Raw genomic sequence first — 14,693 nt, 5'->3', positions numbered from 1 at the left:
TTGAGAAAATACCCATATGAATGTGTGGGGGTTTTTTTTATGTGTGCATGCATTGTTTTATTTGCTTTGGGCATTATTTATTATCTGAAAAGTAAGATAAGTTGGCTCTGAAGAAAGTCATCATAAAGTGTCAATACACCAGGTTTGTGAATCAATGGTTCTTTAAATGACTGTGCTCTCTGGAGGAAAAAGTATTTCAGTTTGGGACCCTAAATTCATTATGCCTTAGTGCATACTGAGTGAAAAGCAATATCTGTCATTAATATATTCATAAAAGGGTCTAGTCTTCAACATCAAAGAGTCAGTTTTCTTGCTTGTATTTTATCTTTTCTTTGGTGTATTGTTTGACATTAAAAGCTAGTACATACAGCAGTTTTCAAAGACTTTTAATTGATTTTAAAATTTAGGCATATTTTTAAACAAGAGTTAGCCTAACTACATTATTAGCTTTTAAGAATTATTGCAAAACCTCTGTGAGAAATTACAATTCAATAAAAATTATATTTTAAAAATTCTTCAAGCTGCATAGTTTCAAAAAATCAATTTTAATGTTTTTTTTCCATAGTGGTGATCTACATGTGAAATTTTCAAGCCTTGCTGAGTTTTTGCATTTCTTTTATTTTTACCCACGAAATATTTCTTCATAGAGGAAAAAATGGAAACAAGACAATTTAACTAATTTAAGCCACATAGTACAAAAATAAGAACACAAGCCCAAGTCTGTATTCAGCAGATTTTTAGAATACCATAAGCCTGTTTTATTGGTCCTCTCTAATGGTATGACAAAGAGGTATCATGAGAGAAGTTTATCATATATAAAAATTTTATTTCCAAAGATTATGTGTTAGCTGCACAGGAATACCAAAGTCATAATAGAATACGAAACATTATAAAACTGCTAATAGATATAAATTTCTGGCTTATTTTGTCATCCATCAAGCTTCACAGTTTTGTCTCTGTATCTCCCTAATCAAAATGGGAACAAGTGTAAAGTTTTTTTGGGGCAATAATAAGGTAAGGAAAGCTCTTAAGGGTGGAGATTGTGTCTTCACACAGGATATGGAGAAATAAATAGAAGAACTATGATTGTGCTGCTTCCTAAGTCACTGAAGGGTGGCACTGGTTCTCTTGAAGCAGGGTAGCTCCTTTCCAATTACCTTCCCACAGATGTTGTACATTGGGGTAATCATCTGACACTCATCAGGGCTAACTAAAGTAATTTTGCTCACCCACCTATCCTGTTCACATTGCTGAAACTTTTTTGTGGTCAAGAAGCAGAATGTAGGCACACTCTTCAGTGAATGATTAAGCAAAAAAAAAAAACAAAAAAAAACACCCAAAAAAACCCAAAAAAACCCCAAAAAACAAAAACAAAAACAAAAAAAAAAAAAAAAAAAAAAAAAAAAAAAAAAAAAAAGAAAAAGAAAAAATAAGCCAACCCAGAACACTTACTGCTCACCAATGAACTTACTTTGCATAAGTTAGTGAGAGTTGTATTTTTCTCATTCAGTTCAATTCAAAATCCAAATGTTGATTAGCATGAGCTTATGGTATTATTAGCTGGGCTTCCAGTTGCTAAGTAAAAACGTAAAATAAGTTTTTTATTACACAGATTTTTAGACTAGACTTTTTAGACTGTCAGTGTGAGTAATTTTTAGGAGGTTGGCAAAAAATTACAAAGAGAACTTGGGTTTTCCTGGAAATATATTTGAATTGAAAGATCTTTGTTTATTTCAGGGGAGGAAACATTTATATTGTTTTTCCTTTCTAATTTACTAGAAATACTTGTCCCCTCAGCTAATAATAATAATAATAAATAATAAATAAATAATAATAAAACTCTTCCACTTAATTGAGATTATTTTAGGGATGCATTTCACTATCCACTAGTGAACAGCAATGTTTCGAATGTTCTTATACCACTCTTAGGTGGTCATCATTTAATAACTAAATATAATATCTCATGAAAGAGAGTGTATCATTGCAGACGTGAATTTTGTGTTGACATAAAACTTCTCTGCCCTATAACTCTAGATATATTTAAGGGGTTTGTTAGATACAATGTTGCCATTACTTTCCTGAAAGCTCTCAACCCTTGTTTTTTGTTTCCCCTCTCTGTCAATAAGGAAGCAGAATTGAAATGCATTCGTATTCTGCTAATCGTCGATCTGGGAGCTGCAAAGAATATTACAGAAGTCAAAGGAAGGGAAGGCAATGTTCTTCGATAAATAACAAAAGAAAAATTGGCAGAGATTGATTTATTTTTCCTTTTTCTGCAGACAATAATTTCTTATTAATTTTGAAGATATAAGACTTACATACTTGTCTTCTTAAAATGCTCTTTTTTAGAATTTCAGCTGACTCCCTGGAGAATTCATCTTCAGTAAGAATTTTTCAGGATAGAGGACAGTATTTCTTTTTGCTCCTACAGGTAATAATATCACTAGGAGAAGAGTGAGATCTTCTGCATTCAGAACACTTCCTGATAAAGCCACGTAATATGATGTAAAAGGAAGTTTCCTTTAACATCATTCTAAATTGAAGGAAAAAGTACTGAACCTCAAGTGATGTCTGGAGCTGAACAGGTGATAGCAGTTTCCAAGTAGGAAGAGTGTATAAAATCAGGAAACCCAGGGTGAGGGCCACTGATCCTAAAAATTAAAATGAAGTACAGGAGAGCAGGATTTGAGTGGTCTGGTCAGAATTTCTCTCTTATTTGAGGACTCTTCAGACAGATCAAGCACGTTTTAATATCTTTAAAACTAATAATCTATTAACTTAACTGAAAACATGGATAGCTACAAAAGGGATGAAAATGCAGTGGTAACCTGGCTTTCCTACAAAAGACAACAGGCATATTTTTGATGTTTGAATGACTGAAGAGGGTTATTACACCTTTTTTGCAGATTTTGTGGTAGTAAAGAGTGCAGATATTCAGACAGTTAATTCACTTACCCTAACGGCATAGGAAACTGGAGAAAACCAAAACCTTTTCTTCAGTAGGCCATCATAGCCACAGCAGGCAAAGACAGAGGAAGCAGGGCTAAATGGAGCTGAAATTTGTTCTAAGTCTTTCAGTTAAGCTACAGAATACGAGTTTGCATGCACGTGGCTTGAACAATAGGTAGAGCTGCAACCCACCTGTAAAGAGGTACTTTCATGAAGGGCTGGCTAATTTACATGCAAGGGCTGTTCTCAGGGTACACAAACACATTGAACAAGAACTATGAGAGCAGCATATAAAGCCCAGACAAAATAAAGTGATTCTTAAAAAAAAAAAAAAAAAAAAAAAAAAGGTGGAAACTGCAGCCAGAATACAGAAGCAAAGAAATCAAAACACGGAAGTGCAACTTAGATAATGTGTGATTTCCAGACAAAATCCTGGTAACAATAGGGAGGTAGTAGGAACAAGACATGAGACAAAAAAAAATAAGAAAAAAATCAAGGGAAAAAAAGGATTCTTTTATACACCTTCATTGGAGGAAAATAACAATAAATTACTGATCTAGTGATGTCAGTAATAACACCATTAATACTATAGCTTCCATTAATTTTACTTTGTTATACTGGATAAGAAAATATAGGGATATCATTTTTAGCAAAAACAAAGTAATAGAAGGAGATGCATATACTTCACATACAGTGCAGGTGGAATAAAAAATTCCCCATTTAGAACTGAAGCAATTCTTGTTTAAAGGAGAACCATCAAGAAAATAGTAAACAAAACCTTCTGAACATCAGGAGAGGGAAAGACTTGGATTGGATTGTACTGTGACTGGACTGTCCACAATGCAAAGGTAGGATGGAGTGTCTACTGATTTTACAGAGCATAAGGATATTTTAGTGAGGTGATTATCTAGAAGACAAACTATGGTTACAAACACATCTCTGCTTACAGTTGTGGACTGAATTCTATTAGCCCAGATGGAAGATGGAGGAAGTAAGCCTGCAAAAAGATTGAACACATTAACACAGTCTCTGAAAGTAGCACAGACTGAATGAAAAGTCAAATTGTGATAAGAAAGCCTTCTAATAAAGGAAATACCTTCTGTGATCGAAAAACCACTTAACAGGACACTGAAGGAAGTCACAGTCTATTAGAACTGACTGAAGTCATTCTGACCAGTTTATTCACTGAAGGGTGTCCACTGTGATGAAAACAATGATTTTAGTTGCGTTTGGATAAATATCCTTTCCCTTCATAGTAGTGGTTTTCCACATGAAAGAGACAATTTGAGCTTGAGTGAAAAGAAAAAAACTATTGAACTATGGAGTTTCCATTGTTCTTTACAATGTGTGCTCCCAATGACCCTTTTTTTGTTTGGTTTTACAAATTCAAGCATGCTCTCTTCTAAGAGAAAACACAGTAATTTTCACTTGATATATAAATATAAACTAATTTTACAAAAAATTTAATAGTGCCATATGTTAGAATTACCTGGCACATCTAATTACAAGCCTACCTTCTAGAAAATAGCCAATGTTCTCCTGACAAATAGAGTTTGTGTGGTAAGTATTTCTCTTTGGTTGAGAAGACGGTGTATATATGCTTAAGAAAATAGAGAACAACACAAAGAGAGAGTATGAATCCATATTAGAGGCCAACTAACATCCTGGGAAACTGACTGTCTGCTAAAGTTTTCAACATAGTGATAAATATGAAAGTTAAACTGATGTCATACATAAATACATGCAAAATGATATATTTCAATCCAATTCAGATATGAGTTCAAAGCTGAAAGTATATTGTGTTAATTGCATGATGTAAAAGGATGCTTACCACTAAATCTGCAACTTCAGATTCTCGATATCTTAAATTAGTTTCCAAGATAAGTATTCAAACTTTTAAACTAGTTTATCGCTGCTCCCCTTTACATTTTTATAGTACACTGCATGCTGTATTAAATAAATAATAAATACAATTATTAAGAACAATTGCATCTAATAAATATATACTATATATTACATATATATGCATGTAGTACAGCATATTTACTCTTATGAAAGTATGTTCATTAACAGTTGTCAGTCGTGATAACTACGGCAGATGAGTCCATGAAGAAATTGATTTTCCATTTAGGTTTTGATTGATACTGTACACTAAACGAAGCCAAATCACACACAAGGGAAAATGATGCTTTAAGTGAAAATCTACAGATCTCTTTTAAAAGGGCATATTGAATTTGTATCACTGTATGGGATGGAATGTGTGGGATTAAATTAACTTTCTTCTTAGCAGCCTGCTGTACTTCAGATTTATGAATAAAAGATTTCAGATAACACACCAGTGTTTTGGCTATGATTGACAGCTCTCGCACAGTGTAAAAGGTTTCTCTTTTTTCTTTTTTCTCTTTTTTTGCCTCCACAAGTATGCTGGGGGTGGACAGAAAGTTTGGAAGGGACAAAACTCAGACAGCTGACCCTAACTGTCTAAAAAAAGAGGAAGGAATGATATTTGCAGTTATGGCATTTGTCTTCCTAAGGAATCATTATGTGTGGTGAGGCCCTGCTTCCCAGAAAGCAACAAAACATCTACCTGCAAGTGGAAAACAGTGAATAAATTACTTATTTTGCTTTGCTTATGCACAGAACTTTTGATTTACCTATTAAACTTCCTTTATCTTGATCCACATCTACTCACCTTCATTCTACTTTCTTCTCATCCCATGGGAAATGAGGGTGAAGAAAGAGCTATGTAGATGCTTGGCTGCTGGCCAGGTTCAGCTCAGAGAAACCACACATTCTACACAATAAGGAAAAGAAGATTGGTGCTGATGTTTGTGTAACATTCTCGGGTTTTAATCTGGTTGTTTCTCACCCGAGATTCCAAGGCTGGCTGGTGGTTTGTGTGGGCATGAAGGGAGTGATTTTCCCTCTTGACCTCTGAAGGATTTAGGGTCTGCTGCCTGACTCTGTGTCTCTGTGTTCTGTGCTGAGCTCGGTGCTCGGCGCAAGAATGAAGGGAATCTCAAGGTCTTGGTTTTCTGGTTTCTCGCGTTGTTTATTAGTTCTTATCTTACAATTCTGTGTGCCTGGCCAAGATGTTCACAACAGCCTGGACACGAGGTGACTCTCCTTTTGTGTGTCTGGCCAAGGTGTTCACAGCAGCTCGGACACGAGGTGACTCCCCCTCTGATGGGAGGTCGCTACCTCTTAAACAGATAACTACGTACCCATTGTTTACAATTCTATGCCAATGTCTATCACCTATACTAACAGGGTCATTTCTACTCTGATCCAATCCACTGAAACTACTTTGTGCCCATGTCACTACAGAAGATGGATGCCAAGGGAGAAGAAGAACCCAGGGCACCGCCCTAAAATCACCATCTTGTCCCTTTGCATCTACATTCTAAAAAACCCAAACCTACAAAATCTTCTGCACAGTGATAACTACACTACTCTTAGTAACACCTTTGTGACTTGCAATTCTTCTCTCTGTTAGATGTTTTGCTCATGGACCAAAATCAAAGCCTGTGTCTTCCTGGGCTCTGTGCCAGGCAAACCCCCCTGCACAGACCCCAGACCCTCTTTTTTGGGTCCCAGGCCTCTCTACCGAGGTCTGTGACTTCCCAGGGCACCCAGAGGGATGCCCTGGACTCCAACAAACATGAAAAGTAATTTTTTGCAGTTAATACATGAATTGAAAAATATATGTCTGAAATGAGGAATGAATCAGAGATTTATGGTCTAACAATGGAGTCCTTTCCCTTCACACACACATTTTCCAACCCCAAAAATAGCAGTTGATCAAGTCAGTGCAAAGCCTACTGTTTGCCAATTGAATGATACAAAAACTGCAATGATCGGATCTTGTGTGAATATTTTGAATAATATGGATAATAAGAGTGTCATTGATATCAGTAATTCAGGCAAGATCTTTGTACAGACAGCAGTAAATGTTAAACAAAAGTGAGTGTCAGCATAACTAAAATAAATAAATACCACTTTTCTAAATTTTCAGTGATCGTTAGAGCACTAGCTAAAGTGTTCAAAGAATGAATGCTGAGTGCTGAAAAGAGAGACATAAAAAGAAAATACGCAGAAAAAAAAACCTCAGACTTTACAGACTTATTATAGGCAAAGAATATGTCAATTTCCTGAGGAAAAAAAGGAACATAGAAAAGACACAGTTTTCAGAAGTAGCAAGGGAAATAAATTCTTCATGAGTTAAAAAAAAAATGTTTATCACCTGGCTATATTATAATGAAGGGGAGAGAAACCAAAGTAGTAGAGAATGTGAAAAAAAAAGAGCATAGGAAAACCTTTGAGTCCCCAGCTGCACATTCTTAGGAAATTGCTCTCTCTCAAAGTAGATGCTGAAACAGGAACTTACTGAAGTATATGAAACTACAGTACTCAAGGCAGGAAGGAAGATACTGTGAATGAAGTTGAAAAAGTGTCTCTGGTTCATTCCGACAGAAAATAGAAAGGGAACACTCTCCAAATTCATTAAGTAAACCAGAAAATATGTACACTTCCATAGAGACAGATATCTAAAAATGTTTCCTATGTTTTTTGATAAGTAAGAATCTGCAGATGTATTAGAAGATGAGGCCCATACCTTGAACAGTCTTTAAAGAAATCTTAATCACAACTACACAGCTGAGTGTATTGGCCCTGCCTTTGCCTATACTAAACTTCCAGAATCCCAGTCAGTGCTGGCTTGAAGCCATAGTAATTACATCAGTATAGAATTATGTCTGACTGAATGAATGTTTATTGTTTTCACTAAACATTTTACAACCAGCTAATTTAGTGGGCATAAATCTAAGTAGTTTCAGGGAATTACAGGGTTTGATATATAACCATTATCATCTGGCATATTAGTGGAAAGTACTTCAAAATGTTTAAAATACGTTGTTACATTAAACTGTTAAAGGAAGAGAAGCACTTTTAAGCCCCACAGTTTGAATTGATTTTTCCTTTATTATGCAGGGACATTTAATATGTAATACTGCTCACATAAAGGGAAAATAAAAGATTAACCTTGATTCTGGAAATTGCTGGAACAGAAGCTTTGCAAAAAGTATGATGTAGATTTCATTGTGTTTTTTCTTTGTACAGGATGTATATCAAGATACTAGTCTCAGATCTTAAGTGTTTTGGTGGTCCGAGAGAAGTCAGTTGTATAAAATATTATTATCTTTCCTACATTAAAATCCTCGGAGGCTGTTTGAGTTTAATCCTGGAGTATCACCATATAAATTTCCTGGACAAGTCAAAGCACATGTCATTTACAATCACATTATATGATATAGGAATGAGATAATATAAGCTTGCACTATTCAAGAAATGTTATGAGTAGCTCCTAATAAACTTAATAAATATTTTTACCCAGTAAAACACAAAACTATTCCGAAACTATAAGGAATGAAGAAATATTTATTTTTTAATGAATAGCAGAAAAATGACAGTATGTATGTTGGCAAGAGAAAAATAATAGCAATAATAATGTTTATTACCACTTTTCCTTCATCATACATTGCTATTTCTCAATAAAAAAAAAAAAAAAAAAAAAAAAAAAAAAAAAAAAAAAAAAAAAAAAAAGGGAGAATATATTCGAAGTGTGCATATTTCCAGAACTGAAAAATAGAAAGATATTAATTCCCTGAACACCAAGATGTTGGAGATTGGAAATATATTATGGGTATCTATTGCTAAATCTTCACTCATGTTTCCATAGGCTTTCTTCAGCATCTTAAAATACTGCTCTAAATAAATTTGTGTAACTCTTCCAGGATTTCTGACCTTTTCCTGAAGCATACTTGCAAAAATAGGGCAGAAGTCATAAAACCATGATTTATAATTTAGGTTAGATGTTAGTATAGACAGTCCTCCAAAGTTTTCCTGTGTTTTCTAAATTAGTAATTGGGAGGAAAAAAATATCCACAACAACAACAAAAGATGCAATTTGCCAGAGGTCACTATCAAAGCTAGGAGCAGAACATAATTTTCACAAAGTTAAAAGTAATCTTTAGTAATAACAACATAGTTCCTTCTATCACATGGTAATACTAACAAGTTTGATATTCTACATTAACACATACAAAACGCAAGTTGTAATAATATTTGCATGTACAAAACTTCTTAAGTAATCCATGAGAGTCCATCTAATTAGACACTAAATTACCATAAGAAGCTTCAAGTAATTATCAGTTTTGCTGTTTCTGGGGGAAACTCTCATCTGAGTCTCATCTGATGTTATAAACTTGATTGCGCTTGTCTTCCCTGGAATTAACACTAATAGACATCAGAGAGATTCTCAGGTCTCAGGTTATGAAAATATTAAAGTGCCGACTTAATCTTAAGCAAATGAATAACCTTTTTGACTTTGCTATACTGTACCTCTACAGGACTTGAGATTGTTGCCATTATGGATATTAATGTCTTCCCGTACTCTGCACTTAGAAAACTCAGACTTTGTCACTAATGTAAAGAGATATTAAAAGTGATTAGTCCAACTTGGAGCTTGTTGGAAAGCATCGTGAGGGATATGGATCAGGCAAAGAACAAAGTCAGGACCCAGAATTTTAGGAAAGAAAATTTTAATCTATTCAAAGAATTAGTTAACAGGAAACTGCCCTCAGGGACAAGGGAATAGAACAGAGATAGCGGATCTTTAAGGACACATTTCATAGAGAAGAAGAGCTCTAAATCCCCAGATGTAAGGAATAAGGAAAGGAAGGCAAGAGACCAACATGATTCAGGCAAGACCTGCCGATCAAACTAAAGGCCAGGAAGGAAATGCACAGGCATTGGAAGTAGAGCCAAGTAACCTGGAAAGAGTATAGGGATGCCACCCAGTTGTGTAGGGATGGCTTCAGGGAGGCCAAAGTACAGCTGGAGCTGAACTTGGCAAGGGATGCAAAGAATAATAATGACTTCTACAGATATGTCAGCCAGAAAAGGAAGGTCAAAGAAAACTGGCAAAGTTTGCAACAGTGCAAGAGAAGACTGACATACCTCTGCCTCAGTCTTTAATGGCAACTTTTCTTCACGCAGCACTTGAGTGGCTGTAAGGCAGGCAGTGTTGGGACCAAAGTCCTTCCCACTTTAAGAGAAGATACAGACAAGACACCTCTTCAGACTATGTTAATAGTGATGAAGAACATGGGATCAGTAACTAAGGAGATAGTAGAGAGTGACAGTGCACCACTCAGCCTAAGCAAGAGATGAGTAACAAACAAAATGTTTGTAATATAGTGCAAGAGCTCAATCAAGGAAATGGAAGAATCTGATCTATAGGTTCAGATACAAATCTGGATATAACCAAGTATCAGAAATCTACAGCTGGAAAAGATAAATGAATAAACATTAGAAAATGCGAATTGTTCATGTAAGCTTCAGATTGCATGTCAATAATACGCAAATGAAGTAGGAGAACTTCATTCTGGAGGTGAGCAGTCATCTGAATTGGTTTGCTGAAGCCACTATCCAATACAGCTTTAAAAAAAATCTGCACAGCCCGTGCACTTAGGTACTAGAAAAATGGTACTGAGAGTAATCAGGGAGTGTACAGGAAAGTGGAAAAGTCATTGTTAAGACTTCCAACAATTTCATCAGGTTTGTGAATCACTTAATTTAATTCTGAAATTACACATGATAATTGATGCAGACTGAATTTTTATATATTATCAAATACATTTAAAGCAGAAGCCCTAAGTGTAAATTTAGTGACAGTCTTAGAATCATGAGTAATTTTAAGGATTATGTGTAATTTTAGTCTTGCATGTGCTCAGTTATCGCTATATATCTTACGACTTTGCTGTTACAGTGACATAATTTAAACTGGAAGAAGTAAAAATGCCAGAAACTAAGCACCAATGTTAAAACATCTAAATGTCTTGAGAGCACTTATTCAAAACATTGAACACATCAATATGTGAAATATTTTCCCCTATGGTACGTAATTATAAGAATCAGCTTGGATGTTACTTTTACTGCAGATTGAAGGTTTTGACAGAGGTGAATGTCATCATTCATGTCAACTAGCCATGACTTGTGCATATAATTATTTTCACAGTAAAATTAAAAAAAAAAAAAAAAAGTCACAGTCACTACCAAAAATGTTATAGGATTAATATCTATTTGTGATAGAATACATGGAAAGACAGTTGTGACATAATGGCTTAGCTTACATGAATAGATTGAATTTCATCAATAAAATGAAAATCTAGTAGGCACATGACCTAAATCTTTGCAAATATGCCATGTTTAAGGACTAATTGTATACCTGCTAAATTCTAGGTCAAAGAACCTTACCCTAAAAAGGTGTAAGTACTTCATTTTTTATTAACATATTTTTAATCAGGAGCTGTTAACTGTGGGTATAAAAGTATATTTATCAACAGAAATTTATCAGAGAATGTTTAAGCAAATTCCCTTTTTTCATCTGCCAGACTTACATATTTTAAGAAGGAACCTTTTCAAAATGAACTTAAAATAAATTCATAAATGAAAACCTATTTTTTTTAGGGTAATGCATAAGCTGTTTTTTAATCTGCACTGCTTAGCTAAAGAACAGAACTTTGGATTGATTCTTCAGTTTTCATTAATTTTCTTCAATATAAATTTCTATGAAAGAGATATTTGAAGATTAAAGCAAGAACTTAGCAACTAGAAGTGCATAAAGTGTTTGCATTCCCATTAACAACAGGTTGCTTCTGTATCCATGCAGATATAAGAATAAGCAGTATTGCTTTCTAAGTCAGCAGGTCTCAGAAATATAATTTGAGAAAATAAATAAATAATGCTTCCTCAAGCCAGAATATATTTTGCTCACTATTCTTAGAAATTCACCAACCATCTGTGGTCTAATTTTTGTTGACCTCAATACATTATGGATGACAATGCTAAATAAATATTTTTGTTAAGAAATGCATAAGAAAATGCCTTGGGATTTAGCTGCATGGCTCACAAATCTCTTCAAGGGTTGTTGGGTTTTTTTATCTGTTGGTTTTCAATCTGCTTTTATTACACATTTATGCATATTTTAAAACCAGTTACTAGTACAAATAGGAAATTAAATATATAAGATGCTACCTTTGCTTTTTCCTACAGCTCTAAGATAATGTGTAGAGTCTGTTCCATTTTCTATCAACCACTCAGTTCTTTTCTATAATGAAAAATTAATCCTGGTGAAATGTTAAAGAACTCACTTTGTTCTTCTTGCTGCCATAATCCTTTTAAGAATACTGGGATAGATGAGATCTCTTATCATGAGACTTCATTGATAAGAGCTGGATTTTGCTCACCACATAGTTGTCCGGTCAATTATTTATAACCTTCGCTCATATACTTCCACCTGTCTCACACCTCTACAGAAGTTTATCTTGATTATTAGACAGAAAGAAGTCTTAAAAGAAATAATGAACTCTTGTTTTGTCTTTAGATTTTTCTAAACTCTAGTATATGAAGACTATGTTTTGCAGTGACATTGGAGTTTGGGAGGTTTTAGGTTTGTTTTTTGTTTTTTTTTTTTAATTTGTGTAAGCACACACTAGCTCTTGCATAATTTTTACCTAGTCTTCTTGTGGACTTCATAGATTTATTCCTACAGGCTTATCCTGATTCAATTTCATAAGGTCCCTGGCAGCCCATTGCTCCAGCCTGTTGAGATCCATCTGGATAGAAGTCATTGTCCCAATCATATTGACTCATTACTCGGAGTTATTTGCAAACTTGATAATCAAGCATTTCATCACCTCCTCCAGATCATTAAAAAATAGGCAGGTCCCACTATAGACTCCTGGAGTACTTGCCTTGCTACTGTTCTCAAGATAGAGTGTGACATTTTAATTACAACATTTTGTGGCCAATCTTCCAATCCGTTCTGAACACCATTTAGTCATTCTCCAATCTGGATCCTATAAGTCTAATTTTTATACAAGAGAAGCCAAGGTGACTGTTAAGACTTACATGAACAAGCTGGAATTAAATGTTTTGAATCAGTGACATCTGTAGTGGATAGACTTTTGCTCAACACCAGGTGCCCACTAAATTGCTCTACCACTCCCCTTCCAAGCTGGACTGGGGGAAAGAACATAAAACGGAAAACAACTCATAGGTTGAGATAAGGCAATTTACTGAAACAAAAGAAAAACTCTGTGCATACATAAGCAAAGAGAAAAAACAGTTTAGTCTCTACTTGCCCACATCAAGTGATGTTCAGCCACTTCCCAAGAAGCAGGGCTTCAGCACATAGTGGTTAGTCCAGACGGCAAAGATCGCAAATAACAAATGCCCACTCCCCTCCCCCCATTCCACCTCCTTACCCTTAGCTTTTATAACTGAGCTGACATCACACAGTATGGAATATCCCCTTGGTCATTTTGGGGCAGCTGGCCTGGCTGTGTCCTCTCCCAGGACCTTGCCCACTCCCAGCCCTGTAGCAGGGGGGAAATGCTGAGAGACAGCTCTGCTGCTGTGCCAGCCCTGCCCAGCAGTGCCCAAAACACCAAAACACAGCTGTGTTATCAACACCTTTACAGCCACCAGTGCATTGCACAGCACTGTGAGGGCTGTTGTGGGAAAATGAACTCTAGCTCAGCCAGACTCAATACAGTTCCAAATGAGGTTCTCTCAGATTTTTTTGTTTGGTTAGAGAAGAAGGAAGAATATAAAACTGGTAAATTGATACCATCCAATTACAAAGCGTGTACAGTTAATGCAGCACTAAAAGCATAGTCTTCTTAACAATGTTACATTAACTTCCACAACATTAAAGTTAAGGTGCATCTGTAAATTCAAAATTCTGGTTTTGGTACAACTGATCTTTATACATACTTTTAAAATAGGACTATTTCTTGCATTGGATTATTCATTCCCCCAAGAGTCTTCAAGATACTGAACACTCTGGCCTTCATCCAATAAAGCACTTAATCCCATAATTTTCTATTCATTTCAGTCTTACGTTTTGGAGGCTTGATTTAAGCTTTAGTCCTTGTTTGGACTTGGGTCAAACTGTTCAACAGCAAGCAGGAATGATCCTGCATTAAGTTATTAAGGAGAAAAAATCATAGTGATACTTGGACATAAATTATAAAGTTAAGCAAAAGGTGTTTTCTGTAGGGGACATGGAACAGGCAGATCAGTAAAGAAAATGCATTTCAACTGGTTCAAAGAAAAAAAATTCAAATAATTAAATCTCTTGTTACTTGTAAAGACTGTATCTAAAGAAGAAATACTATCCCTTAGGTTTTAATTTTTCCAGTTTCCTTGCTAATACTTAATTAGCTCTTTATTTCCCTGAGAAGGTTTTGCATCTCACTTTAAAAGACATGACAATATATGATAATGAAAATTCTGTTGCAGTTGTGCACCATTAAGTACAAGCTTGTACAATTTAAAATTGAAAACTTTGAACTCAACTATATAATTGCTATTTCTATGACACATATATATATTTACTTAGCATAATTTTGAAACACAAGTTTTCCCCATTAACATGCTATATATATATATATATAGTTGTGTAACCTGCACTGAGACAGAACAAAAGATGAAACTATATTATTCCCCCTAAAAGTACTTATCAAATCCACTAATATCTTTGTATTTGTGAAATACAAATATACCAATTGTCCTTACATAGAATCATAGAGAGATTTGCGTGGCAAAAAACAGATCACCAAGTCCAAACACCAGCCCTGCACCACCACCATTTCCTCAAGTGCCACATCCAAAAGTTT

At 35.0% G+C, this 14,693-nt stretch overlaps 1 long non-coding RNA gene across 1 annotated transcript in view; it reads right to left on the bottom strand.

The window, feature by feature from the left end:
• Positions 1 to 1,318: 1,318 nt before the first annotated feature.
• The window catches only part of LOC310909430, a 306,230-nt gene continuing 292,855 nt past the window's right edge, over positions 1,319 to 14,693 (bottom strand). Inside the window, exon 2 of the long non-coding RNA XR_014590076.1 lies at positions 1,319 to 1,447. This is a non-coding gene — a long non-coding RNA (uncharacterized lncRNA). The remainder of the gene's footprint in view (positions 1,448 to 14,693) is intronic.

Source organism: Zosterops lateralis (genome assembly GCF_965231275.1).
Source record: "Zosterops lateralis genome assembly, chromosome: 5".
NCBI classification, from domain to species: domain Eukaryota; kingdom Metazoa; phylum Chordata; class Aves; order Passeriformes; family Zosteropidae; genus Zosterops; species Zosterops lateralis.
The sequence above is the reverse complement of the archived record's forward strand: the minus strand, read 5'-3'. Positions and strand labels throughout refer to the sequence as shown.